Source organism: Sminthopsis crassicaudata, chromosome 3, assembly GCF_048593235.1.
Source record: "Sminthopsis crassicaudata isolate SCR6 chromosome 3, ASM4859323v1, whole genome shotgun sequence".
In the NCBI taxonomy this organism is placed as follows: Eukaryota; Metazoa; Chordata; class Mammalia; order Dasyuromorphia; family Dasyuridae; genus Sminthopsis; species Sminthopsis crassicaudata.
The window spans coordinates 491,195,338-491,222,978 of NC_133619.1; the positions used below are offsets into that span (position 1 = coordinate 491,195,338).

Here is a 27,641-nt window from a genome sequence, read left to right on the forward strand (position 1 = left end):
AGTCTTATATGTATCTGTAATGTTAATTTTTTGAAAGCAAATATAAAATTTTACCATTAGCCTTTTAAATTCCATCTTATTAAATTGGTCCAGCACTGTAGCCTACTGAAGTATTTGGGGATACTTACAACATATTATTTTTTTTAACATATTAGTTATCTATGCTAGCTTTATGTTTTTGATAAAACATGCCAAAAGATATGGGATCAAACACAGGTCTTTGACAATGATCTACTAAAAATATCTTCTAACTTATGTTTAGCTTTCATGTGTATAATGAGTCTCATATTTCTTACCATTACAATTAATGGGGGAGAGAATGGAAGGAAGGGAACATTTGTAACTTAGAATAAAAAATTTTTAAAAAGAAAAAACCTTCTAAATTGACAATTAATGACTACTATTTGAATTCTATCTTATTCACAAGAAAATCATGACAAGCTTTGTCAAATATTTTCTTAAAATACAGAAATAATATGTACAAAAGTCTCCTGTTACATCAATATTATAATTTTGTAAAACAATTAGGTTAGTTAGCATGCCTTTTAAAATTCAATAGTATTTTATTTTTACAATTATAAAGATAGCTTTCCAAATTATCTTTTCTATCTCTATTCCCTACTACTCTCCTCCCTAAGACAGCAAGCAATCTGATATAGATTATAGATGTATAATAATTTTAAACAAAAAAAGATGAAAATAGTATTCTTCAATCTGCATTCAATCTCTATAGTTCTTTCTTTAAAAGCAGATGGCATTTTCCATCCCAAGTCTATTTACATTGGCCTGAATTAATGAATTGGCAAGATGAGTTTAGTCTACCATAGTTTATCATTCCATGAGTCTGCTGTTGTTGTGTACAATGTTCTCCTAGTCCTGCTCACTTCACTCAGATCAGTCTGTGTAAGTCATTTCAGGGTTTTCTGAAATTAGCCTGCTCATCATTACTTAAAGAATGATAATATCCTATTATATACATATATCATAATTTATTCGGCAGTTCCTTAATTGATGGGCATCGACTCAATTTCCAATTCTTTGTCATCACAAAAAGAACTAACATGCCTTATACATGGAGAAGCCATAGTAACTCTATGATTACCAATTCATTTTGTGGGTGTTTGTTAATTGAAAATATTTTAATAACATATTTTATAATGTTGTCAGGGATCAGTCAACTTCACCAGACAATCATTTATAGATTCCAATATATTCTTCCTCTCCTCATTCTAATGAGGACATTTGATCTCTAATCATCTCCCTTGTTCTCAATGTCCTTTTAAAAAACAGTCACAAGAGTCAAATAGTCACATCTGTTAGTTGCTTTAATACTTTGGAGATGATTCATATGTTTCTGATAACTTGAAATCAAGGATAGTTAGATTGTTTTTTACTATTTCCTTTCTTGTCTTGGTATCAACGTAAATATAAGCTCATTCTTTAATAGAGCAATAGCAAAACAAGGAAAGCATAAGCTTTCTCCTGTTACCTGTTATTGCCAGGTTTAGTACTAATTCCTTTCTTAGGGATTGAACAAGAATTTAGGATACCTGAACTGTAATATTTTTTGCTGTTTTATAGGATTTTAACCTAGATTTCACCTAAAAGCTGAGGGAATAATTTCTAAATGAATTTGATTAAAGATTCTTGCTCCACAAAGAGGAACTTGGCAACCCAAAACTCCTCTCCCTCCCCAACTCAGAACAAATGTAGTTCTTATTGGAAACCTGGTCTGAATATAGATAAGATCTTCATATTTCCCTTAACCACGGACATCATAGGATCAGAGTATTATAGACTTAGAATTGGAAGGAATCTCTGATTTTTGTATTACTAACAAATATTTAGTGCTATTTCCAAGGGCATTGAGTTTAAAATGTCAGGGATGGGTAAAGGTGCTTTCCAAAAAAATTTCTGGAGTTTCCAAGGAGGTTGTAAGGATAATGTTCTGTTCTTATTCTTGGCCTGCTGTGTATACTCTTGTTCTTAAGTTTATGCCTAGCCAAATCATTCATTTTTCTAAAACTGGTCTAAAGAAACTCAATCAGTGTAAAGTAGATACAGTGACTTGAAAATAGCTGATGAAGATCTTATCCTGTGAAGCTAAAATGCTGGCCAGATATACCTCCCAAGTACATTACTCTGAATAGTGACAAGTTGTCCTTGAGAAGGAGCCATGAAAGAAAGTAGGATAGAAAACAGTCCAAGGAGCTTAACTTAATGCTCTTTGCAGAAGTTATGTGAATGAAATCATTAAAGGAGTTCAAACTAGATTTTCCAATGACCATTTGGAAATATATTCCAATCTGTAAAAAAGCAAACATCAATATCCCAGGACCAATATTATTAAATTTAAAGATAATATTGGCCACTAGATGATGAACATTTTATTCATAGAAATTTACCGTTTATTTGAGTATGGAGGGATTGTGATTTATTCAAGCAATGAAGTCACACACAGAGATGAAATGATAGAGTCTCAACTTACTAAAATATCTCTAAATTACTAAGGAGTCAAGAATACTTTCATATGAATGTAATTCACCTTCCCTCTTTGCAGATATCGCAGACTACAGATATAGAAAGATGCATAAAATTCCAGACCTTTTCAAAGTATTCTTTAGTTTTGCTGAATCCTTTTTGTTTTCATTTTTATTCTTTGTTACCATGAACTGCTCTCCAGAAAACCAAGAAGGAAGATAAGTGTGGTATAAAAACAAAAATGAAATAAAAGTATATTTCAAAAGAATGCCTTCTAAATGAGGGATTCTAAATGTTTCAGTGTCATGGTCTACTTTGGCAGACTATTGAAGTCAATAGACCCTCTTCTTAAGATAATATTTTTAAATAATGGAAGAAAATGATAAATTTCACTAAGAGGTTAGGAAAACCATTGTATCCCCCACTTCCACTAAGTTCATGGATCTCCTGAAATCTCTCCACACACATGGATCTCAGATTAAGAAGTACTTCTTTAAATGAATTCCAGCCTTTTCCCCCCAACCTGCCAATACTAAATTTAAGGTCATTCATAGCTGGAAAGTCCTTAAAGCAAGATGATGATGGCTAATTCATAAGAAATCATAGCATACCAAGAGCTGGAATTATTTAGAGATCATTTACTTTAGACCTTTAACTTCACAGATTAAAAAAAGCAAGACTTGAGAGAAAAGTTATTTGTCTATAGCCACGCAGAAAACTAGAAATAATTGAAGCTTAACGTCAGTTCTTGGGAAATTTTTTAGAATGAATGACTAAAGAGGTGTTTAGGGAACCTCTGGAAATGGATGCAATAATCACCAAGAACTAGTATGGCTTCATCAAGAACAAGTAATGACATTTCCCTTTTTAAAGCCATATTATTAAACTACTATGAGGAAAATGTCATGGATATAGTTTGCCCAGATTTAGTAAAGTTTAATAATGTATTTCATATAATTCTCGTGGAGAAGATAAAAAATATGGAGTAGGTCAATGGTGTCAAATTCAAATAGAAACAGAGGCCTGTTTCTGTATCTGTACATACAGATTCCTGTAGGAGGCAAATTGACTTAGGAAACCACATAATAGCAATATCTTTGTTTTATTGTATTTTAATTTACTTTGTTAAATATTTCCCAATAGCCTTTAATCTGGTGTGGACCATGTATTTGACATCAGTGGACTAGATGATAATGCACTCAGATGGATTCATCTGAGAGGGATGGACAAATTCAATGATTCAATGTCACTAAGGCAAGTGATTTCCAGTGGAGCACCCCAGGGATCCGTGCTTGGTCCTGTGCAATTTAACATTTTTATTAATCACTTGACAAAGGCATAGATGGCTCTTATTAAATTTTCATATAACAAAAAAAGCTAGAAGCAATTCTGGATAGCAAAATCAGAATCCAAAAAGAACTTGAGAGTCAGAACATGGATATGAATCTAGATGATGAAATTCAATAGTTTTCAGTAACCAAAGACGAAGCATGCCATCTCTAATAGAGAAAGGGATGGTAGACTTAAAACACACAATTGCACATAGTTTTAAATATGATCCATGAGGGAATTTGTTTTGTGTCACTATGCATATTTTGACAACTTTTTTCTTGTTTGATGTTAGAAAGTGAGATGGAGAGAACTGCTTATTAATTGGAAAAATAGTGTAATTAAAATTTTAAAATTCAATAAAGATCATGTAATATCTTGAGCTTAAATATTTAAAAAATTAACCTCTCACATATAAGATGGGGGCCACATAGTTAAAGACCAGTTTTTATGAAAAAGACCTGGGGGTTTTAGTGGACTGCAAGCTCAATTTAAGTCCGTAGTATGATTTCAGAACCCTTGAATTTATTGAGGGGCAGCATTTCAGAGGGTAATTGTCTTACCATCTTCTTGTTAGACATCATTTGGAAGTATTGTGATGGGTTCTTGGCACTGTGGTTTAAGACTTTAGATATGAATAAAGTAGAAACTGTTCAGAGGTAGGCAGCTAAGCTGGTGGAAAGGCCTTTGAGTCCATGTCATAGGAAGATGAATGAAAAGAACTTTAGTAGATTTTGCCTGGGGAAAAAAGAAGACTTGGGAGAACATGTCAGCTGTGTTCGAGTACTCAAAGGGATACTATCATGGAGAAGGAAAATTAGACTTATTCTATTTGATGCAGAGGATAGAACTAGGTAGAAATTGCAACGAGACTAATTTAAATTTGGTGAAAGGAAAAACTCAGAAATGAGTGTGTCCCAAAGTGGAATGGGCTGCCTCAAGAGGTACCAGATTCTCCTTAACTAGAGCTCTTCAAGGAGTAGCTGGAGGACCACTTGTTGATTATGTTATAGTGGGTTTTACTTTCATGTATGAGTTCAATGAGCTACCTGCTATAGTCTCTCCCATTCTTCCAACTTTCGAACTGTAGGATAGTAGCATATCTCCAGCTTCAAGGCTAATACTGTTTCCTTTCATCACCCCTGTAGAATAAATTTGGATAAACTACTGCTTCTAGAAATACTGGCATTGGGCTACAGGGCTGAGACATTCTAGGAACTGTGTTGCTTCCTTATGTGCTATTGCATTCTCAGCAAGCTAAACAGGGTACAAGTATGTAGGCTGTTTTTAACATGGCATCTTCTCTATTCTTTTACTATCTCATGGTGCTATTTTTGCTTCTAAGAAGTGGAACTCTGTCTGCTCCTTTGCTATTGTAAAAAACCCAGTACTTGTTTCAAATGGCTAAGATTGCTAAAGGCAATGACTCATTATTTAATGATAATATCTCTCATTTGATCTTCACAACAATGCAGTGAGGTAGGTTCTATTGTTATCTTTATTTTACAGAAAGGAGAATGAGACAGAGGTTAAATGGGTTGCCCAAGTTCATATAGCTCATCTGAAGCCATATTAGGTTTTAGTAATTTCCCTTGTTTGCAGGTGACAAGGCTGAGATTTCAAAGTAATTTGCCCAAGATCACCTGTCATCAAAGCAAATGGTCTTAGTCTAGATGTTCCTCTGATAGCACATCCAACATCCTTGCCATTGTACCAGAATCCCTCTTCAAATTTACTGGGCTGACATATAAGTAGAATGCTGTTGACATAATATACCTCCATTTCAGCAGGGAATTTGACAAAGACTTCCATTCTATTCTTGTGGATACAATGAAGACATGTGATCTAGATGGCTTTACCCTTGAGTAGATTTTGATCTAGCTGAGTGACTAAAACAGTTAGCAATGGGTCAATGTCAACCTGAAAGAAGGTTGCTAGTAGTCCTTGTCAGGGATCTGTCCTTGGCTTTTATTTTTGAGTATTTTTATCTATGCCTTGAAAGAAGAAATAAATGACATTTTTAACAAATTTGCAGATGACATGAATCTAAGTGGTATAGCTAACACATTGGATGACAATCAGTATCCAAAAAGATTTTGACAGGCTAAAAGGAATCTAATAAGCTAAAATTTAAGAGGGAGAAATATAAAATCTTAAATGTGGGTTGAAAAAAATCCACTTCATAAATACCAAGAAATGCGAGGTGGGGGGGGAGGAAGAGAGGGAAGACAGAATGAGAAGATAACAGTTTGTGTGGAAAAGATTCATGCACTTTATTGAACTAAAGCTCAATATAAGGCACCTATGTGACATGGCAGCCCAAAAAACTAATGAAAATTTAGGAGTCATTAATTAAAAGAGGCATCCAGAACAAGGGAAGTCAGAGTCCCTATTTACTGATTGGACCACATGCGGAGTATTGTATTTAATTCTGGTAAATTACAATTAGAAAGGACATTGATAAACTGGACAGGGTCCACCTGGGGATGGAGGTGGGGTTCTTAGAATGGTAAGGAGATTGCAAACCATGCCATATGATGACTGGTTGAAGGAAATGGAAATATTCTACTGTGGGAAAGAAGATATGTGGGTAGAATAATTAACTGCATTTGATTTCAGAGAGCAGGACTAGGAACAATGAGTAGAAATTGTTATTAGGCAGATCTCAGCTTCATGGAAGGCAAAATTTTCTAACAGTTATCGCTATAAGAAATAGAATGGGCTACCTTGGGGAGGAGTAGTAGGTTCCCTCTCATAGAAGGTAATTAAAGGCAAAATGACAGTTTATCTGGCATATTGCAGATGGAATTCCCATTCAAGTTTGAGTTGAATTAGGTGACTTCTGAGATCCCTTTTGAATCTGAGATTCTGAATGACATTATTCACTGTTTTGACCATTCACAAGTCAGCATTGGCATAGAAATTAACAATAACAACAACAAAACCTAGCTATCTAGAGTTAAGTACAAAGACTTAAAGTTTTCAAAAAATCAGACGCATTTTCAATTTTTAATCCCACTTACAAATGAGTTGGATTTTAAGCAGAGCACTTGGTCACTGGGTAAACAGAGTGCTTGCTCTGGAATCAGGAAAGATCATCTTCAAGTCTGACCTCAAACACTTACTGTGTGGGGTTAGGTAAGTCACTCCCTTCTTTGTCTCCGTTTTTTCATCTGTAAAATGAGCTGGAGAAGGAAATAGGACTATGAAGAGTTGGACACAACTAAAAATGTCTGAACAAGTATTTTAAGCAATTAAAAACAGCGACAACAATAAACCTAGTATAGAGTTCTCTACTCTCGCTCCCTAGATTCTCCCCCAAACATATGCTGTATGACAGCATTTCTCAACTAAAATACTCAGGACTATGGAAATAAGATCTCAGTAGCAGACAGATTTTCATCAGGATGCCTCTCTGATGCCTCATTCTGGTGACCTGGACTCCCCAAGACTACTTAACTAGGTACAGTATTTGGCCTATTTTACCAAATTTGAAAGACTTAAAGTTCAGATTTAGTGATGTGCCTGTTCAATGATGTTCAGAGATATCTGCCCCCAAAAGGTTGACCAGATAATGGATGTTATATCCACAGCAATTCATAAAGGTGCTTATAACTAAGGTTGCACTGACCACATTATGAGAATCATGGATCTCTTTAAGTACTGAAGAAGTACTTCTGGGTTTAAGTTTCAGTCCAGGTTGGTGTGATTTAGGATAAAAGTGCCCTGATTAATTTTAAAGGGAAACAGGAGAAGCCATTTAGATAGTCTGTGATGGGAAGAGAAGAGTATGAGGGATTAAATAATTAAGTGATTTGAGAACAGCTCTGAGTGGGGCATTCCCTGGAGAGCTACCCTTACTTGTTATCAGTGTCTTTCCATGAAATCCAAGTAGTTGCACAATACCCAGAGAGACAGACTATACTCAGAGGTTCACTAATTAGGTCTCTAGGCTGGATGGTGGATCAAAGCCTGAGGGAGCCGTGACTTTTCTAGGGTTTTGTTGGTTGCTCCAAGACCTCTGTTGTGGATTTATGTGACATCACCTTGCAATTTTCTCTACTCTAGAAGAACTTGAATTCCTTTCACCAGGGGAAACTCCAACAAGATTTGTAAACCTTACATCAAGATGTTCTATAGCTCCAGTCACAGGGAAACACAGTAAGTTAACAAATGGGGTGAAAGGGAAAGAAAAGCAAAGATTAACAGATAATGAGATGGTTGGAATGTACGAAAGTGAGGGAAGATGGAAGATTAAGATTGCTTACCTGAATAAATTGTTTTAGAATACGGGCAGTAAGAAATGATAATAAGACAGAGGAATATAGAGCAAGGGAACTATTGGCAGAAGGCCTTGAATCCTATACTGAAGATTTTGCATTTGTCCAGAGTAACAGGGAGTCCTTACAGGTTTTCAGCAGTGGAGGGACATGATTAGAAGGGTGATTTTTAATGCCAGAAAATTGGATGTGAGAGACACTGGTGAGAAAAAAAAAAATTACCAGCTGAGGATTATGTGATTCTATAACCCACTTCATTTTCCAATAGGTAAGGGGTTGGATGGGTTCTTGGCTCCTGGGGTTGTCAGTTGGTTAGCTTTTTTTTTTACTATGCAGATGGTGGTAAAAGCTGAACCCAGTAGTTCCGGATTGCCCTCTCTTATTTTGGCCCTAAATCTGCATTCTCTTTGTGTATGAGACTAAACCAAGTGTTTTGGAGAGAGCATGCTGATTGCCCCATGTATCCTGGCTAATAGAGAGGGCATTCATCATACATTGCTGAAGTGGGTGGAATTTTCATAGTCTGCAGCTCACCTTTTAAATGTGTTCACTTACTGGGTTTAATCTTTTATCGTGAAGGCTATTAGGGATTTCATCACATGCTGCTTTGGCAATTAGTTCAGAATAAACTGAGAAAACTGCAGGGACTTTCTGAGGAGACTTCAGCCTTTGCATTTATAGCACTTTTTTAAAAAGAAAAATAATGACTTGAAATTGTACAAAGATATTTATAAAAAATGATGAATTTTCAAGCTGTTTGGATGAGATGTACCACAGGAGAAAGAAAGAGGGAGAGGAAAAAAAAAAAAAAACCAACAGCAACCACCATCCTGTACTAACCCTCCTTTACTCACTTTTAAAAGTTGTTTGGCTTTACTTTAAATGTTCATGTTCCCTTTGTTAAACTTATTAAAATGCTAGAAGGAGAGTTCGCTGAAAAAAATTAATTGAATTCTTACATTTGAGTGAAGTCTAATCCTGGTGCTCATCAATTTCAAGTAAATCTCTTGGTTGTTAATGGTTTTGAATCCACTCACTCTGCTTGCCCTAGCCAAAAAAAAAAAAAAAAAAAAAAAAAAAAGTAATAATAATAAATCAAAATAATAAAAAAAACTTTCAAATACTAGTGTTGAAACCATCTATCCATTAGAGATTCAAAAAGTATATATATATAAAACCTCTGCATAAAGCCCCTGATTCTGTTTCAAATGGGCCACATTGGCTGATAAGGTTAATTGATTTCCTTGGCTTTAATTAACAAAATCCAATTTTCACCTAATGAGAGAGATTTAGGTGTGACATATGTAGATGGAAGAGTGACAAGGGCTGGCCCTAGTAGATAAGGGGAAAGGGAGAATGGTTTAAAGCACAAAGAAGGGAGCTAAGGGATTGATTTAAAAGATCCCTCTAAGTCTTCATATTATGAAAATTCAGGGATCAGATTATAATACTCATGGAGTGCCCTTTGCTCTTCAATCCTAACATTTTTGCCTTTTAACTATGTAGGGTTTCATCATTCCCTCACAGCTCTGGATTTCAGAAGACCATTATTTCCTTAGAGTCATAAACTCAGAGATTTTTAGTGTTGGAGCAGGTGGGTTCTTAAAGAACATCCAGTTTGCTTTCTTCATTTTATACATGAAGACACTAGAATATCTACAATTTAAAAAGCTAAGTAATTTAGCTTTTTTAGTAATGGTAGAGCCAGTATTTGAACCCAGGCCTTTTGATTTGGATCTAATGTTCTTTCTATTCTAGCTCTCCTAATTGGTGCTATCAAATCCCAGGGTTTTCCATGCATACAATTAAACAACCACAACCCATTCTTCTAAAGATTGAGAAAAGGTTCCCTGAGAAACTACTCCCAAAGCACAAAGTTCTCCCATTCCTATTGAGTTTTCAGCTCTACTCTCTTTCTGACTAATAAATGGTTACCTTCTCCTAAATGATTCCAGAGATTTACATGATTCAGCTTCAGGCTTTCTTGGCTTGTCATGAATTTTGAGCTGGAAGGTATTTTAGAGAGACAGAGTCCAGGAATCTTAATTATCTATGTATTAAATCAAATCGGGAACCTGGTGAAGACAACCTACTGTCACAGAACAATGTTTTTAAAATGATAAAATAAAATAAATAGGGTTATCATGTAAGGCAACTATATCAAAATGTTATTCAGAGGCATTTGGGAGGATCAAATAAAATAAAGTATTTTTAAAAAATGTTATTCAGTCTTTGTGACTCCATTTGGGGTTTTCCTGGCAAAGATATGTATAAATACTATATGTGAGTATACATATAAACATAGTATGTATATATGCTATCTATACATGCATTTACACTATATATTTTGAAGTATATAAATGCCATGTTTGCCATTTTCTTTTTCAGCTCATTTTACAAATGAAGAATCGGGGTAGATAGGGTTAAGTGATTTATTCAAGGTCACACAACTAGTAAGTGTCTGAAGTCACATTAGAACTCATTTTCCTGACTCTGGGCATGGCACTCTATCCACTGTTCTGCCTAGCTGCTCATATGAAAATAGTTATCAAAATATTTTTAAGTCCATGGGAAAAAGAAAAAGTCCATGAATCTCTAGTTATGAATTCTGGTCCAATTCATCTCCCATCAGTTTAATGATTAGGAGCTTGAGGCTAAATGAAGTACTTATTAAATGACTTAGTCACACAGCCATCTGCAGAAAATAACAGAATAAGAATTAGAACCCGTGGTAGTTAAAGAACCCAGGTTCTAATCCTAGCTCTTCCTCTGTAATCTTGACTAAGTTTTATTATGATCACAGTATCCTCACCTGTTAAATGAAGGAGTAAGACAAGATGACCCTTAGGACTCCTCTTCATTTCATTATTCTAAAAGTGGCCCTTTCTCCACTGCCTGGGGATCTGCCCCTTCTTGAGTCAACACAAGGAAAGGGATTCAGGTTGGTCCTTTAGCTAAAAGCTCTTACCTTTTCCTTGATCCCTCCTAGTTCCTAGCCCCAAATACCTGCTGTTTCCTTCTCTCAGCAGCTCAGGACTGGCTCTTGCATTTGGCCTTGTTTACGTGGCATCAATAAGAGATAATAGGCAGATTCCTTCTGCGTTGGTTCGATCAATCTTTCTGCCGTTGAAGCTCTTCAATAAGGTGAAAGTGATTTTCCCTGCTGTATGTACAGGTAGCAGTACATCGTTTTCAGTTTGCAGGGAGGAGACTCAAGTCACTCGATCAAGTTGTTACATTGCATTTCCATGAAGCAAAGAGCTCAGCGTTTCATGTGTGCCTGGAGTGATGGCTCCTGGATTCTCTCTGTGATCTGTCATCTCCCTGTTTGCTGCTTTTCCTCCCGTTTGAACCTCAGCCATTCTTGTCTGTTGTTCCCTACCCACCTCAGGGACACCGAGCTATAGAGATTGCTGATTAAATCCCTCCCTCCACACACAAAATGGACATAGTTATTAGTCATTGATAACTCATGACTAGCCATGAGTTTTCAAAGCTTTGTTTTTTCCCTAGCCACAGAAATACTTTTTCACCATCTTTGTAAATAGGGTTCAGGCAACGCCCTATGAGAATCCCTTTTTGATGGAATGGGCAAATGGACTATGCTTTGTTGTTGTTATTCAAGGCCCCAATATAATAACTCCTTCAATTCCATTTTTATACTCTTGCTGGACCTGAGATCTCATAGTAAAAAAAAATCCTAGCTAGCTGATTTGCTCCATCATTTTCAGAAACAAAACAAAATAAATACTTAGTTCATTAACAAGCAGATAGGATGCTTCATTGGGTGTTGCTCCTTTCTTAATCCAAACTCCTTCAATGGAGGAAAATAAAAGCCCAAGGTCATCTGATGAACAATATCCTCATTTTCAGTATTGGATTATCATTATTTATTCAGTTAAAGACTCCCTGAGAGTTGACAGACTTTTAGAGCAGATAACTTTCCTTTTGGAACTGATATATTCCCCTATTCCCATCCCAACCCCTTGCACTTTCAATTAGCAAATATTAAGTGCTCACTCTGTGATGGGCACTATACAAAATAATGGAGGTGCAAAGAGAGATGAAAAAAAAATCCCTGCCTTCAAGAATCTTACATAGAAATAATTAGATGCATCACACATACCTATCTTTATCTTATTTCCTATCTATTTATATACATAGGTGCACAGAAACACACACACACACACACATATATATATATATATATATATATATATATATATATATATATATATATATATATATATATATATATATATATATATATATATATATATGTCATAGATACATAGATAATACACACACACACACACACAATCTGCTTTCCAACCTTATCATTCCACTCAAATTGCCCTCTTCAAAGTTAATAATAATCACTAACCAAGCCCAATGTCTTTTCTCCGTCCTCTGCAGAGGAGGGTACTTAGTTGACTAGGATTAGATATTTGGAATCTATGAATCATCTGCATTAAAATGATAATTGAGATTAAAGGAACTGATGAGATCTCCAACATTACAGAAGGAAAATAGGAGTACATCCAGTTCAGATCCTGTGTGGAACACTCAGCTTGTGGCTCATGCATAGAGAAGAGCCTGCAAAGGAGATTGAAAAGGAGTCAGATGGGCAGGAGAGAGCAGAGCCACCAACAACCTAGAGGTGAGAGGCTATCCAGACAGAGAGGGTGGTCAGCATTATCTTTTGCCATAGAAAGGTCAGGAAGAATGAGAGCTATGAAAAAGCAATTTGATTTGACAAGAGAATCATTGTCAAATTAAGAGATGATTGGTGTAACTTTTGGAGCTGAATGATGAGGTCAGAAGGCATTTTGCCCAAAATGAGAAGAGGATATGCTGATTGTTGACAATTCTTAAAGAGTTTTGGCAAGGAAGAGAGGAGAGATATGGTGTTAGCCAGGAGGGTGAGATGAAGATGAAGGGAGCATAGGGGTGGGTGGGTGTCTGTCTGTCTCTCCCCCAGCCTCTCTAGTAAAGGATAGGGGTAGGCCAGAGTTTTGACTAGGATGGGGCAGCTGGGGTTTTACCTCAGGTGAGTGAATTTCAAGGACACTAAATTTAGAGAGCACTCATAGTCCTTTAGCAATGATGAGATACCTGAGCCTCGTATCCAAGTGAGCAAAGATAAATTATTTAAAGGGAAGCTGTCAGATTGCGGATTGTGGTGAGCTCTTTCCTGACCTACCAAGCTTTTTCTTCTCACCAACAGGTTGATTTTCTAGGGCCTTTGATCATCACCTTCCTCTCTGTTTCCTCTTCCCCATCACTAGAAAGTATTCTTTGCACCATTCCAATGTTATTTTTGGTATTATTTAAGGTACAACCACTTGTGGTTATGAATCTGGGCACATAATTCTTTATGTAGAAAAAGGAAATTGGCAGACTGTCATGGGATCAGGGAATACAATGGATGCTCTTGTCCCTTCTACCTCAACTTACCTTAATTGACAGAGAGATGTGAAATGAATGTTTTAATTGGTAAAGAACCATAGTAAAAAGAATTTCAAGTGTTTCATTGTGTACATCTACTGAGCTCTCAGCCTAATGATTACGAAAGGAAAAGTAAAACATTTCAGGGTTTGGGAAATCTCTTGCCCAGCTTCTTCCTTTCTACCAGCCTAGAGACCAGTGCCTGCAGATAAGGGGAGTGATTTCCCATTTTAATTAACTGAGCTTTCATTGACACACAGACAAAGGAAGGGTTTATATGACTGCCTGGGTGTCCTTCAGAGTCAGATAAGAAAACCATTTATTTCTTTCAGGGCCAAGTGGGACAGCAGAGATTCTAGGGATCAAGCTTTGGATCTACAATGGGAATTGGTTTGACCCACTTAGGTTTGGTGTTAATAGCACAGAAGATAGTATTAACTTCCCTTTTTCTTTTCTAAGTTTTGGGAAGATATAGAATAAGAATAATTTTAGAAGCTCTAATTTAAGTTTATCATAGAATCTAAAGATTGGAACGGACTTTGGCAGTTTTCAAGTACATTTATTAGGATTTAAATCACCAAATATTCAGTTCCTTCTGAGTGCCTAGCATTATTCAAAGTCCTAGGGGTGAGGGCAAGATAAAGGGAAGATACTATTGAACAATAGGAAAGTGGATCTAATGATAAGGATCCTTAGATATAGTGAGTCTGACTCTACCATTAAACATATGTGCAAAATGAAATCCATAATAATAAAATGACTTGTCCATGGTCACATAGATAGTAAATAGCAGAACCAAGATTGACCAGCCCTGGTTTGCTGCCTCCAAATCAGACCCTCTTTCTGTTACAGTACAATGTTCATCATTGCTACTCTTAGAGAGAACTTACTATAATAGTTTTATTAGAATCATGCACCCAGGTCTCCAGGGCCATTGTGACTCTTCCTTTCCAGAAGTACAGAACAGAGAGCCAAAAAGTAGAAAATGAACTGCCTAAATGGATAGTTAGCACAGCCAGAAAGTGGGGAGATACCAATTTGTTTTGGGGTAACAGTGGAGAACTTCATGAAAGCTTTACATTTGAATTATATTCTAAGGGACAGTGGTTAAAGAAGAATGTTTAGGATCGTGTAGGCTCTGAGAAACCATAAACCAATACTTTTATGCTGAGGACGATGAAGTGACTGTCTTGATGATTTGTCTGTGGAACATAAGTTTAGATGGATGAAGTGAGATCAGATGATAGAGGGCTTTGAATGTAGGATGAGTTTGGATGTGATGCTATAAACAAAGGATGGCAATACAGGATTTTAAAAAGTTTTTACATAAAATAGGAACATCGAATCATAAATTTGAGTTAGATAGGGTTTTGAGGGCATTTGGACCAGAGATGTGAAGCATACACCCTGCAGGAGCAATATTCCCAGAGCTGTGGCCCAAACCAGGTTAAAATGTAATTGGAAAATATTTAACAAAATAAAAAAATACAATAGAACATAGATCATGTTAATATGTGGTTTTCTAAGTCAGTATGTGGCTGGCAGCAGATTCTTAAGTGAGGTTTAATGCCTTATTTTCAATTTAAGTTTGACACCACTGAGTTAGCCTGTCATTGTACAAAAGAGGAATCGAGACCTGGAGAGGCTCTGACTTGCCTAGAGTAACAAAACTAGCAGGTGGTGGAACTGTTTTGAAGCCAAGGCCTCAAGCTTCCAATCTAGCACACTTCCATATCATACTTTAGAAAGATGGACATGGTGGTGTGATAGATGATTAATCAGCCAGTTATGATAACAAGTGTTTATTAGGCATCTACTACGTAGCAGGTGTTATGCTAGATGCTGGGGCTGGGGGAAACAAAAAAAAGAACCCATTCCTGATTTCAAGCAGGGCATTATACCTTACATAGTTTACACCCACATACTGATTATATCAATACACACATATCAATATTTATATATGTACATAAAATAACATACTATATATATATGTATGTATGTATATACATATACATATATATAATTAAATTAAATTCAGTAAATATTTATTTAGTATTTCCTACAAAGTGCTACCTACTGTGGCAAGTGCTGGGGATACAAATAAGAAAGTCAGTCCCTGCCCTCAAGGAGCTTATACTCTAATGGAGGAAATAACACACAAAAGGAATCTGGAAGGCCAGGAAGCAGGGATGGTGGAAGAAATTTAGTGAATCATCCTGTTGTCCCACGTCTGAAGGGAGAGAAGGCAGAGGGTGGTGGAAAGGTTCTGTAATATCCAAAACTAGGTTTGGCTTGATGATGAGACTTCAGGTGATCTGCTTATCATGGAGCCATCATTTAGAAAGTTTTAAGTGTGTGTATGTGTGTGTATAGCCATATATATGTGTTTATGTGCACCCAATAACATTGTGCTTATATATTACATAATGTAAACCCACACACATAAGCTCAAAGCTCCAAATTCAAGGGATATGTAAGTGGTAGCAGGTAGCGGAGTGGCAGCTCTGGAGTCGGAAGGAGCAGAGTTCAAATGTAGTCTCACACACTTATTAGCTGTGTGACCCTGGGCAAATACTACTCAGTTCCTTGTCTATAAAATGAACTGGAGAAGGACATGGCAAACTACTTCATAATTTTTGCCAAGAAAATCCCTGAAATGAGGTCATGAAGAGCTGGACAAAATGAAACAACTCATAATAAATTTAAATGATGTCCTTGATCACTTGAAATTTCATCAAACCAAACTATCTCTAAGTCTGTATTTGTCTGTTTCTCTGTCTCTCTCTCTCCCTCTCTCTCTCTTTTTTTCTCTCTCTCTCTCCCTCCCTCCCTCCTTCCCTCCCTCCCTCCCCATCTCTGTCTGTCTGTCTCTCTCTCTGTGTGTCTCTCTCTGTGTGTGTCTCTCTCTCTCTCTCTCTCTCTCTCTCTCTCTCTCTCTCTCTCTCTCTCCCTCCCTCCCTCCCTCCCTCTTTCCCTCCCTCCCTCCCTCCCTCTCCATCTCTGTCTGTCTCTCTCTGTGTGTCTCTGTCTCTCTCTCTCTCTCTCTCTCTCTCTCTCTCTCTCTCTCTCTCTCTCTCTCTCTCTCTCTCTCTCTCTCTCTCACACACACACACACACACACACACACACACACACATGTACATTAAATGTATAAATAAAAGATAGTTTGGGGACAAAAAAGGCAATCTGGGGAGATAGGGACAGCCCCTGTAGATGGTGGTGCTTGAACTGAACAATGAAGGAAAGGAGGGGTGAAAATGAAGAGGGAAGATATCCCAGGCATGGGGGAAGCTTATGAAAAGACTTGGAGATGGAACTGAGAAGTCTTGTGCAATCTGCATTTTCCCACTGATTCCATCTACTTCTCAAATGTGGAGGATGTGGAAAGATCAAGATCTTTCTGTCCCCCCCTCTTTTTTCCAGTGCCTCTTGGCTAGGTGGGGGTAGGCAAAGAATAGTTGAAAAAAGAACTGTTCACCAGTCACAGATGTTCCAGGTGGGTGACTAGCTTAATTCACACAAATGTTAATGCAGGGGTTTTGTGATATCAGATAGTGAAAATTGCTTAAAAGGCATCCATTTGCTTTCTTTTGAAATCAGAGAACCTGAACTCAAAATTCAACTTATTCTTTTTTTAATTTTTAATTTTAATTTTAATTTCTTAAACTCTGATTCTTAATAGCAATGTAACCTTAGGGAAGTCATTTAGCTTTGCTTAGTTTCCCTCATCTATAAAGGGATCAAACCAGATTGCTTCTGAGGTCTTTTCTAGATATAGATCAGTAATCCTGGTATTATTTTGAGATTTTCTGTCTAGAGCTTTCTTTCTTAAATCTAAGTGACAGTGGCAAGGAGTGGAGGAGCATAGTTGGGAAGGTCCTGGTTTCGTCTTCCTGCCATGCCAGAAGTTTCATCTCTCAACAGATTTTCCTTGTGTTTCACAAAACAAGAAGCATTAGCTTTAAGAAATGGTCTCCAACTTGGAGATCTGCCTAGCAGGGGAGTTGGGCCAGAGGTGTAGTTCAGGAGGCAGTCTTCATATAAGAATGCATTTCATCTGTGAGATCAGGAGCTAGCAAACCAGGAAATGTAAGTGCCCGCCAAGCAGCCCACTCATCTGCAACTGCCGGGAACATGACATTCAGGCAGTAGAGGTACCACTGCTGTGCCCTGCTCAAGATGGCATCGCACAACTGGGTTAGTCACTGGCGCTCCGAGTGATTGGAACAGAAGCTCTTTTCGTGAGTGTGAGCCTGTGGCGGGTAAGTGCCAGCCGTGCTGTTTCTGATATCACCTCTGAGATGAATTAAGTGTGTCTGAAGACCTGCAAAATTGCACTACTCACAGGCTGTCATCTAAACAATTGCATTCAATGGAAGAAAACAAACTCCCTGTCCAGTGGCAGCCGTCTTTTGATTCTGTAGAAACAGCAGCTAAGCTGATGGAAAGGGGGGAAGCCAACAAAGCCTTCTTCCTGACAACTGATGAGTCAGAGATTTGATAGCCCACAAGGTGCTTTTTCCCATCACCACGCACAGAATTAGTTGTTGCCGCGCCAGTGGGTAGCAAGGTCTGGTACAGAAGCTAAAAGCTTTCACAAGGAAACAGACAGCCCCACAGGTAGCTAGTTGTATGTTCTGAAACGGAAGTGGTTGGCGGAGAGCAGTGCGTGGGTCCCTGCAATTTCAAAAATTCAGAAATGATATTTATATCATTCCATGTTTGTTGAAGGCTCCCCATCCTGCCTCTTTTTAGGGTTGTTGTTCAGAGAGGGAAGGATTTACTGTATCACGATCGTTTTGTCTTGATTTGAAACGTGGCCAGGGAGGACCACCAGGCATTTTCTTCGGGGAAAGCTTTAGCATCCAAGGGTTCAGAAGGGACAGCCCCATATGGTGAAATCATGGAGTAGAGAGGCAAGGAGCTGCGGGGGAGGGAAGCTGGGGGAAGGAGAGAGCCGGAATACCTCACTTGACAATCAGTTGACTGTAGAAAATGTAAGACATTTTCACACCTCTGATAAAGGCATGAAAAGTTATTGCTGATCATCTTGGAAGCATAATTTTACAAATACACAACATATGGTGTCTCCACTCAAGCAGTTGAACCTAAGATCAAAGACTTAGCATATAAGATCGTAGAGATCATCTTGTTCAAACCCTATATTTTACAGATGAGGAAACGGGCTTAGACAGAAAAGTCTTGCTCTAGGTCATATCAATAAAAGGTCCTCCTACTTCTCATGTAGTGCTCTCTTAACTCCTTCTTAAACTCTTTGTGCTCCCCGAGATTTACTCTGTGTTCTTGCTTACATTAATCTGTACCTCTAGGTTCCCAAGAACATACACTTTGATCCTTTATATTTAGAGATTTAGACCCTTATCACCTCTGATTTGCACAATTTCAATGACTGCCTCAGTGGTCTTTCTGCATCTTTTCCTACTCTAATCCACACTTTACATATCTTCCAGATCTGACTAAGCCACTGCCTTGTTCAATAAATTCTAGTTGCTCCTTTTTGCTTCTAGGGTATAATATAAATTCCCCTTTTTATGAAATATGAAAAATCTGGGCATAATTTCTAAGTATTTAATAATTAGTTTTGTTAATTATGGTTAGCAGATAATAAATTGATGGTCATTTGGCGTTCTCTCATAAACCAAAGAGAGCTCACAGAAACCATTCAAAATTTATAAGACTTTGGAAGAATGAATATTCCCAAAAAGTAAGAATTAACTCTAATTGGTTAACAACTAATGAGAGAATGAATATTATAATGAGAGCTGTGCCTATTCTAATGGGGGACTGGGAACATGTCACTCATGGATAAAGAGAGAGACTCATCTCAACCTCTCCCTGTTCCAGAAATGGCTACCATTAGACATGAGTGTGTAATCATTCTATATATACTTCTATTTATCAGTTCTTTCTCTGTTTGGTTTTTTAAAATCCTTCCCAACTTGGCTCCTACCTGTTTTTTCGGATTCATTAGACATTACTCTACTCTTCATGTAGGGCACTCCATCTCCCATCTCTCCTCCCTCTCAATGCCTTTGTACAAATAAATGATTGTTGTTTGATTGATTACATCTAATGATTAGGTATTGAAATAAGATCCTTGTCCGTAATTTCAGACTTTCAAGATTTGAAGACAGGTTAGCATAGTGAAGCATCTGAGAAAATAGGTTCCTTTTTTGGATGAATGAATAAAATGTTAATTAAGCACTTAGCATGTGCAAATCACTATGCACTAAGGATACAAATAATGATAATAAATAAATAAATGACTGTCCATGGTTTCAAGGAACTCACATTCTATTAAGGGAGACAAGTTTTAGCTGCAAGGCAAATGGAAAGATCTCATGGTCCTTAGAGTACAATGGCAAAGTGGATGGTAATGCCCATTTTAAAAGTCATTTTCACTGACAAAATTATCTCAGTTTCTAATGTTAAACCATTTGACACTGTTCTGGAAGTACTTCTATTCAAAAGGTTCTTGGATACAGGGTTTTGTCTCCTTCTGGTTGTGAGGGGAAATGGCAGTGGTGATATTTTAACCTGCCTGCCTGAGTCTCTTGGGACAATTTGGTGCTTCAATAAGGCTGCCTTGCCTGCCCTGTAGATGCCATGGCCCTCTTTCCAGAGAAGATGCCTCCCTAGATGGTGTCCCTGAAGGTTGGTCTATTAGCAGAATCGGTAGTCCCAGACGGGGACTGTTGTCATTCCCAAGGCCCTTGAGCATCTTCTGTTTGCACACTGAAGGGAGTTGTTGAGCAGTTGTTATTGGTGATGATTAAGAATGTATGTCCCTCCTTTACATTGATTTCTCTCCTCAATGATGTCAGTGAGAGCTGGACTAAAAAGGTTTGGTGGTTTGGGGCAATATTGCTATTTCTTTCCTTTTTGGTTTAAGGTTTTATCTATCAAGCCCCAAGAGATATTGGTGGTTCAGGTCGTGGTGGACTAATAGTGCATGCTGCTTCTTGTCTCTTCCTTAGATGGGTCTCTACTGCTTCAACTAGGTTAGCTTTGGGCTCAAAGGAAAGAGACTATTTTTATCACCCTTCCCATTAGAGAGAGACAGAGAGAGGAGAAAATATAAGTACAGAGATATTTTTTCCTCCATCTTTGTCTTGGGGTTTCCTAGCACAGCATCTTGGTCATATTAGATAAATACTTGGGTTTATTATCATAATCAAGTAGGGGCCCCACACCTTGAGATCATCTAAGGGTGGAGGATAAGAAGGGAGCCTTTTTCCTCTATGTGATACTTTCAATATAGTGGTGCTGATAGTGTCTCTCTACTTGCCACCTCTGAAAATTGCTGTAAAAGATCTTTGAGGGGTTTACATTATGCAGTCTTGTGACTCTCTATTGTCCTTGCAAGTTAAACAGAGTGAGAAAAAATAGATGAGAGTCTCAAGTCCTGTAATGAAGCATCAATTTTTCTCCAGGTCCAAATCCAGGTGTAGCCAAACTAACTAGATGCTCAACCTTGAGCATTGAGAGAATGTTAAATATCTCAGCATAGAGGGAGTCCTTGGGTGCCATAGAGAAAGAAGAAAAAACTTTATTTCCTTTAATAAGATTGCAAGATTCAAAAAAGGAAAAAGAAATGCTAGGAACAAGAATGTCCTGACAGTAATAGATACCTACCTGCCTTTTCTTTCCTTTCAATCTTCTCATTGCAGGCACATTGCTGATGTGGGGAGAGAATACAGAATGCAAGGCATTTTAGAATCAAACTTCTGGTTAGAATGCATTTATATTATCTAAGACACAGAGAAGGGAAGTCATTTACCAAGAGTCACACAGCCAACCAACTGAAGATTGGAGGGAGAATAGAGGAAGGTTTCAAAGAGAAATAGCTCTTTTTAAATCATAAGAGGAAAATGGAATATTGAGATCTAGAAAGAATCTTAGAATAGCATTTCTATAGTACTTTAAATTTTGCAAAGCATTTTGCATATGTTATTTCATTTTGGTATTCACAAGAACCCTGTGGGATAAATGATATGAATACTTCCATTTTACAGATGGAAACTGAGTTTCCCTAAAAAAGGATAAGTGACTTACCCTTTGAGGTCATATAATTATTAAGGGTCTTGTAGTTATTAAGGGTCTAAAGCAACGTTTGAACCCAAGTCTTCCTGAATTCAGATCCAGCTCTCCACTGTGTTGTTCCTTTCCTCTAGTTACTGTGTTTATTCTCTTCCTTTCCTATCCCCCTTTCTTTTCCTCTTTCCTAACCTAACAGTCTCTGACATCATCAAGTCCAAACTCCTCATTGCATAGATGAGTAAATTGAGACCCCCTAGAAGTGAAGTTTGTGTTTACATAAGATAGAAACTAGCAGATTACAGATTTGAATCAAGTGTTCAGCATCTCGGACTGCTGCTTTTCTAGTGCAAGTACTATGACATGTTGTCTTCTCTATTAGACTGTAAGCTTTAAGTGGGCAGCAGCAACTTTTAATATTTAATTTTTTGTTTAAATTCTTCCATAGATGAGATGTCACTCCTTTCAAAGACAATTCCTCTTTGTTAGGACATTCTACCTTGTCTACAAAGTCTAAATCTTCTTTCCTTTCTTTATTTCCCTCCTTCCTCTCTTCCTTTTCCTCCTTCCTCTCTTTATTCCTCTCTTTCTTTCCTTCCTTCCTTCCTTCCTTCCTTCCTTCCTTCCTTCCTTCCCTTCCTTCCTTCCTTCCTTCCTTCCTTCCTTCCTTCCTTCCTTCCTTCCTTCCTTCCTTCCTTCCTTCCTTCCCTTCCTTCCTTCCTTCCTTCCTTCCTTCCCTTCCTTCCCTTCCTTCCTTCCCTTCCTTCCTTCCTTCCCTTCCTTCCCTCCTTCCCTTCCTTCCCTTCCTTCCCTTCCTTCCCTTCCTTCCCTTCCTTCCTTCCCTTCCTTCCCTTCCTTCCTTCCTTCCTTCCTTCCTTCCTTCCTTCCCTTCCTTCCTTCCCTTCCTTCCCTTCCTTCCTTCCTTCCTTCCTTCCTTCCTTCCTTCCCTCCCTCCCTCCCTCCCTCCTTCCTTCCTTCCTTCCTTCCTTCCTTCCTTCCTTCCTTCCTTCCTTCCTTCCTTCCTTCCTTCCTTCCTTCCTTCCTTCCTTCCTTCCTTCCTTCCTTCCCTTCCTTCCCTTCCTTCCCTTCCTTCCCTTCCTTCCCTTCCTTCCCTTCCTTCCCTTCCTTCCCTTCCTTCCCTTCCTTCCTTCCTTCCTTCCTTCCTTCCTTCCTTCCTTCCTTCCCTTCCTTCCCTTCCTTCCCTTCCTTCCCTTCCCTTCCTTCCTTCCTTCCCTCCTTCCTTCCTTCCCTCCTTCCTTCCTTCCTTCCCTCCTTCCTTCCTTCCCTCCTTCCTTCCTTCCCTCCTTCCTTCCTTCCCTCCCTCCCTCCCTTCCTTCCTTCCTTTCTTCTTTCCTTCCTTCCTTCCCTCCTTCCTTCCTTCCTTCCTTCCTTCCTTCCTTCCTTCCTTCCTTCCTTCCTTCCTTCCTTCCTTCCTTCCTTCCTTCCTTCCTTCCTTCCTCCTTCCCTCCTTCCCTCCCTCCCTCCCTTCCTTCCTTCCTTTCTTCTTTCCTTCCTTTCTCCCTTCCCATTTTCTCTCCTCCTCCTTTCACTTCCTCTCATCCTCTTTCTTTTCTATTTATTTCTTATCTGCACTCTTTACTCCCTTCCTTTCTTACTTCCATCCTTCCTTCTTCCTTTCCTTCTCTGTCTCTCTCCTCCATCCATTTCTCCCTCTATCCTTTCCTTACTTCCTCCCTCCCTCTATACCTTTTTTCTCTTCTCCCTCCATCATTTCCTTACTTCCCTCTCCCTCCTTACCCCTTTATTCCTTCCTTCCTCGTCCTTTTATCCCTTCCTTTCTTTCTCTCCCTCCCTTATTCTCTTCTTTTTTCCTTCCTCCCTTCCTCCCTCCCTCCCTTTCTCTGTTCTTTCCTCTCTCCCTTCTTCCTTCCTTCCCTTTTTCCTTCCCTTCCTTCTTTCCTTCCTTCCGTTCCTTCTTTCCTTCCTTCCTTCCTTCCTTCCCTTTTTCCTTCCCTTCCTTCCTTCCTTCCTTCCTTCCTTCCTTCCTTCCTTCCTTCCTTCCTTCCTTCCTTCCTTCCTTCCTTCCTTCCTTCCTTCCTTCCTTCCTTCCTTCCTTCCTCCCTTCCTTCCTCCCTTCCTTCCTTCCTTCCTTCCTCCTTTCCTTCCTTCCTTCTTCCAACTCCAAATCTATTCCTATGACACTAAATCTAATACCTTAAAATGGCAATTTTTCAAAGGTTTTTAAGATAGCTATCATGTTATTTTAAGTCTTTCCTTCTCCAGATTGAACACTTGTATTCCTTCAACTGACTCCTGTGTGGCTTGGTTTCTAATCCCCTCAGCATTCTTTTTTTATACATGTGTTTCAATTTATAAATATCCTGTCCAAAAAGTTTCCCTAGGGTGGAAAATAATACAGTAGATGTGATCTGGCCAGGGCAAAGAATATCAGAATATTTGAATCTTTCTAGATACTGCTTCTTTCAGTGTAGTTTAAATCAGCATTAGCTGTTTGGATCACTTTATCATATTATCCATTTATTTCATGTTTGGTGTCCACTTAAATTCCCCAATTTTTTCATGCTTTATAAATTTGTCTAACCACCTTTTCTCCCAATCAAGAAAGTGATGCAGTTAGCAAAGATGGGTTTGAAGTTGGACCATGTACTTTTTTTTGTCTTATATTTACAAATTACCTTCAGTAAGCTAAGGGATAATGAGTTTATTTTAAATTTATTCTCAAATTTGTTAGGATTTTTGTTACTGTTGTTGAGCATCTCAACATATCTTGGCATTTAATTAGTCAACAAGCATTTGCTAAGCATATATTAATTTTTGTACTGAAATCAAGGTTCAAAAAGAAAGGTTCCAGTTCAAATCTGACCTCAAACATTTAACACTTCCTAGTGCAAGTCACTTAACCCCAAATGCCTCAGGGAAAAAAAAGGTCCCTTTCCTCAAGGAGTATTCTAATGGGAAAGGCTAAATATAATCATAAAAATGTGATAATCCAAAGATAAATTATATATAAAGAAATATATAATATTTAATGTATATATTATATGTAATATAATATAAAATAAAGAAATAAATAATAAAGGCATGAGAGATATTTAAATAATATGTAAAATAGATGATATATAAAAAGTAGATGGAGGCTTAGGATACACATTACCATGCATGAACCCATAGAAAGTGGGGATGATACCGGAAGTAACCCAGCATCACAGTCAACCTGTGAGATTGTTCCTCACTAGTAAAAAAGATGATGGAATAAACTATGAGTTGGAATTACCTATCATGTGATATGACTTCGATATAATGGCAGAGTTTATTGGCAGCTTTCTCTCAGATTTTCCCCAATGAAATTTCCCTATGATAATTTTGGTTTCCAAAAGCAGAAATAACTATGTAACTTAGTCTGGACAAAGAAGAAAAAAGAACAGGCTCCTGCTTTTATTTGGGAGGGAGGCCATTTCAACAGGAAAGACAGAAAGGGAAGCTGTTGTAAAGGAATGTTTTATTGAAGTTTGGAAGCAATTGAACTAGGAAATTCTGATGTTACTCCAAATGATAGAAATATGAAGAGAAACAAAAGGAGGTGGAATGAGCACTTGATTCATTTAAGAAAAAATGGGTAGGTCAGAACTAATTATGGAAGTGGGATCAAAGATGAGGAAAAAATACCCCCCAAAAGTATGAGCTGTAATCAGATTTGCTGAAGAGAGCAAGAAAAGGAGATGGAGCTAGAAATAAGACGATTTTAATGAAGGACAATTTACAGCAAAGTGAAGAGTAAAAGGAAAAGGGACTGCACAGACTCCTGATGTGGGCATAGTCTGGCATCCTATTGTGATAGGAGAGATTTCATGCTTTAAGAAACAGTAGTGAGGAGCTAACAAAAGAGAGAAAAGCAGGAAGGAGAAAGGAGAACAGAAGCCTGCATTGAAGAGAGGAGGGGACATGTTTTCTTCCAAACCTAACTTTTAGGGAACATGAAAAAGGTCAGGCTGACCTCTCTTCCTCTTGTTTCTCATCCCTTTCTCATTTTTCTCCCCATTGGTTGATTCTGGTTATGTAAAAAGCAATGTAGATTTTTGTGAAGTGTTTGCATCTTTGTAACCTAGAATAACTTGATTAGAAGGAGCATCTTAATAGTGGACTTTTATAAAACTCATTGGAGAACCATTTCTAGTCTTTAATTATCAATACACATTGGTATTCTACTATATTATAATTTCTGCATATTACTCAGTAATAATAATTTGACTTTTTGTGTTCTTTATAATGTCCAAAATACTTTCCTCACAATCAATCTATCTGATAGATAACTCAAATACTAAGATTTCTATTTTGGAAATAAATAAAATAGAATTTAGAACAGTAGTGTGGCTTCCTTGAATGTCACATGACTTCCCTTTATGCAAACACATGTCTGGAGCCAGCAGGTTTAGGCAAATCAAATCCACTAGCATTATTAAGGGCCTACTATGTGCCAATTTATGAATTAAGCCTTGAGGATACAAATAAAGGCAAAAAAGAGTCTCTGCAAGATGCTTACAAGCTAATGGGGGGAGAATTTAGAACCAGAGCTGAATGGGAATTAATACAAGACCTCTCTATTGCCAAAGGTATATTCTTCCCAGTCCCCTTTTCCAGGTTCTTTTTATGTATTGGCTTCTGTTAAATTGTAAGCTCTTTGAAGGCAGGGACTATTGTTTTCTCATTTGTATCCCCAGAACTTAGTATAGTATCTGACAAATAGTAGGCACTTAATAAATGTTATTGATGTGAAGGTAAAATAATAGGAAGAACCTGGTTCTCTAGCTTCAAATCTAGCTCTTTTCAGGACATCATACTGACTGCTACTTTACATTATTCTCTGTAGCCACTTTAAACATTAATGCAAAAGGAGTTTTGCTGGAAGAGGAAAAAAAGGAAAAAGAGCAAATCATCTCCATTTTTCTAGCCCATAATCAACAAGCAAATAACAGAGTAAGAGAAAAATCAGTTGCAGGTGTCATTGAGCTGAGTTGGCAAAAGGAAGATGGGTGATAAGGGGTTTCATCTAGAAGGGCATAGAAAAAGAAGGGAAAGGAAGCCTTCAAGGTAGGTGGAAAGGTCAGTAGTGATATTTCAGAAAATAGAATTTTTAAACATCATATGTGTCTCAGAAGTCACCTAGTAATATGACTTCAATTTACCAATGAGGAAACTGAGGTTTAGAGAGATTGTGTCTCATCCAAAGTTGCAACAACTATTGTGTCTGTGTCAAAGCATGTTTTCTAAACTCATGTGGAAAATGCAAGGAGGTAGACGGCTTTCTCTTTATCAGAACATGATGAGTCCAAATAGTAGCTGGTGGAAATGAACAAATCAAAGAAAAAATATTCTTCTTTGTGATCTCCAGTTTTAATTTTCTGTCTATTTAGGAACATATCTCAAACTGTGTAACTACAAACTGAAGGATGTACTTCATAACTCAAACTAGAAAAACCTTAAGTTTCATAAAAATCTACAAAGTTAAAATTCTCTCTCTCTCTCTCTCTCTCTCTCTCTGTCTCTCTCTCTGTCTCTCTCTCTCTCTGTCTCTCTCTCTCTCTCTCTCTCTCTCTCTCTCTGTCTCTCTCTGTCTGTCTGTCTCTCTCTCTCTCTGTCTCTCTGTCTCTCTCTCTGTCTCTCTCTCTCTCTGTCTCTCTCTCTCTCTCTCTCTCTCTCTCTCTCTCTGTCTCTCTCTGTCTGTCTGTCTCTCTCTCTCTCTCTGTCTCTCTCTCTCTCTGTCTCTCTCTCTCTCTCTCTCTGTCTCTCTCTCTTTCTCCCTCTCTGTCTCTCTATGTCTGTCTCTGTCTCTCTCTCTTTCTCTCTCTGTCTCTGTCTCTCTCTCTTTCTCTGTCTCTCTCTGTCTCTGTCTCTCTCTCTCTGTCTCTCTGTCTCTCTTTCTCTTCCTCTTTCTCCCTCTCTGTCTCTCTCTCTGTCTCTCTATGTCTGTCTCTGTGTCTCTTTCTCCCCCTTCAAATAATCATTCCTTATGATTTACTATCTGTTAGATGGATGCACACGTGGTTTATATCTGACAAATAAAAA

At 37.9% G+C, this 27,641-nt stretch overlaps 1 protein-coding gene across 2 annotated transcripts in view; it reads left to right on the plus strand.

The window, feature by feature from the left end:
* Positions 1-27,641, plus strand: part of OPCML (opioid binding protein/cell adhesion molecule like) — a 1,489,737-nt gene that overhangs the window by 206,504 nt on the left and 1,255,592 nt on the right. The window contains exon 1 of one of the 2 annotated variants that reach the window (XM_074303776.1): positions 594-7,971. The exons of the other annotated variant lie outside the window; for it this stretch is intronic. The gene's annotated coding sequence lies outside the window, so the exon portion shown is untranslated. Of the gene's footprint in view, positions 1-593; positions 7,972-27,641 lie in introns of those variants that run through there. 2 annotated transcript variants of the gene reach the window in all.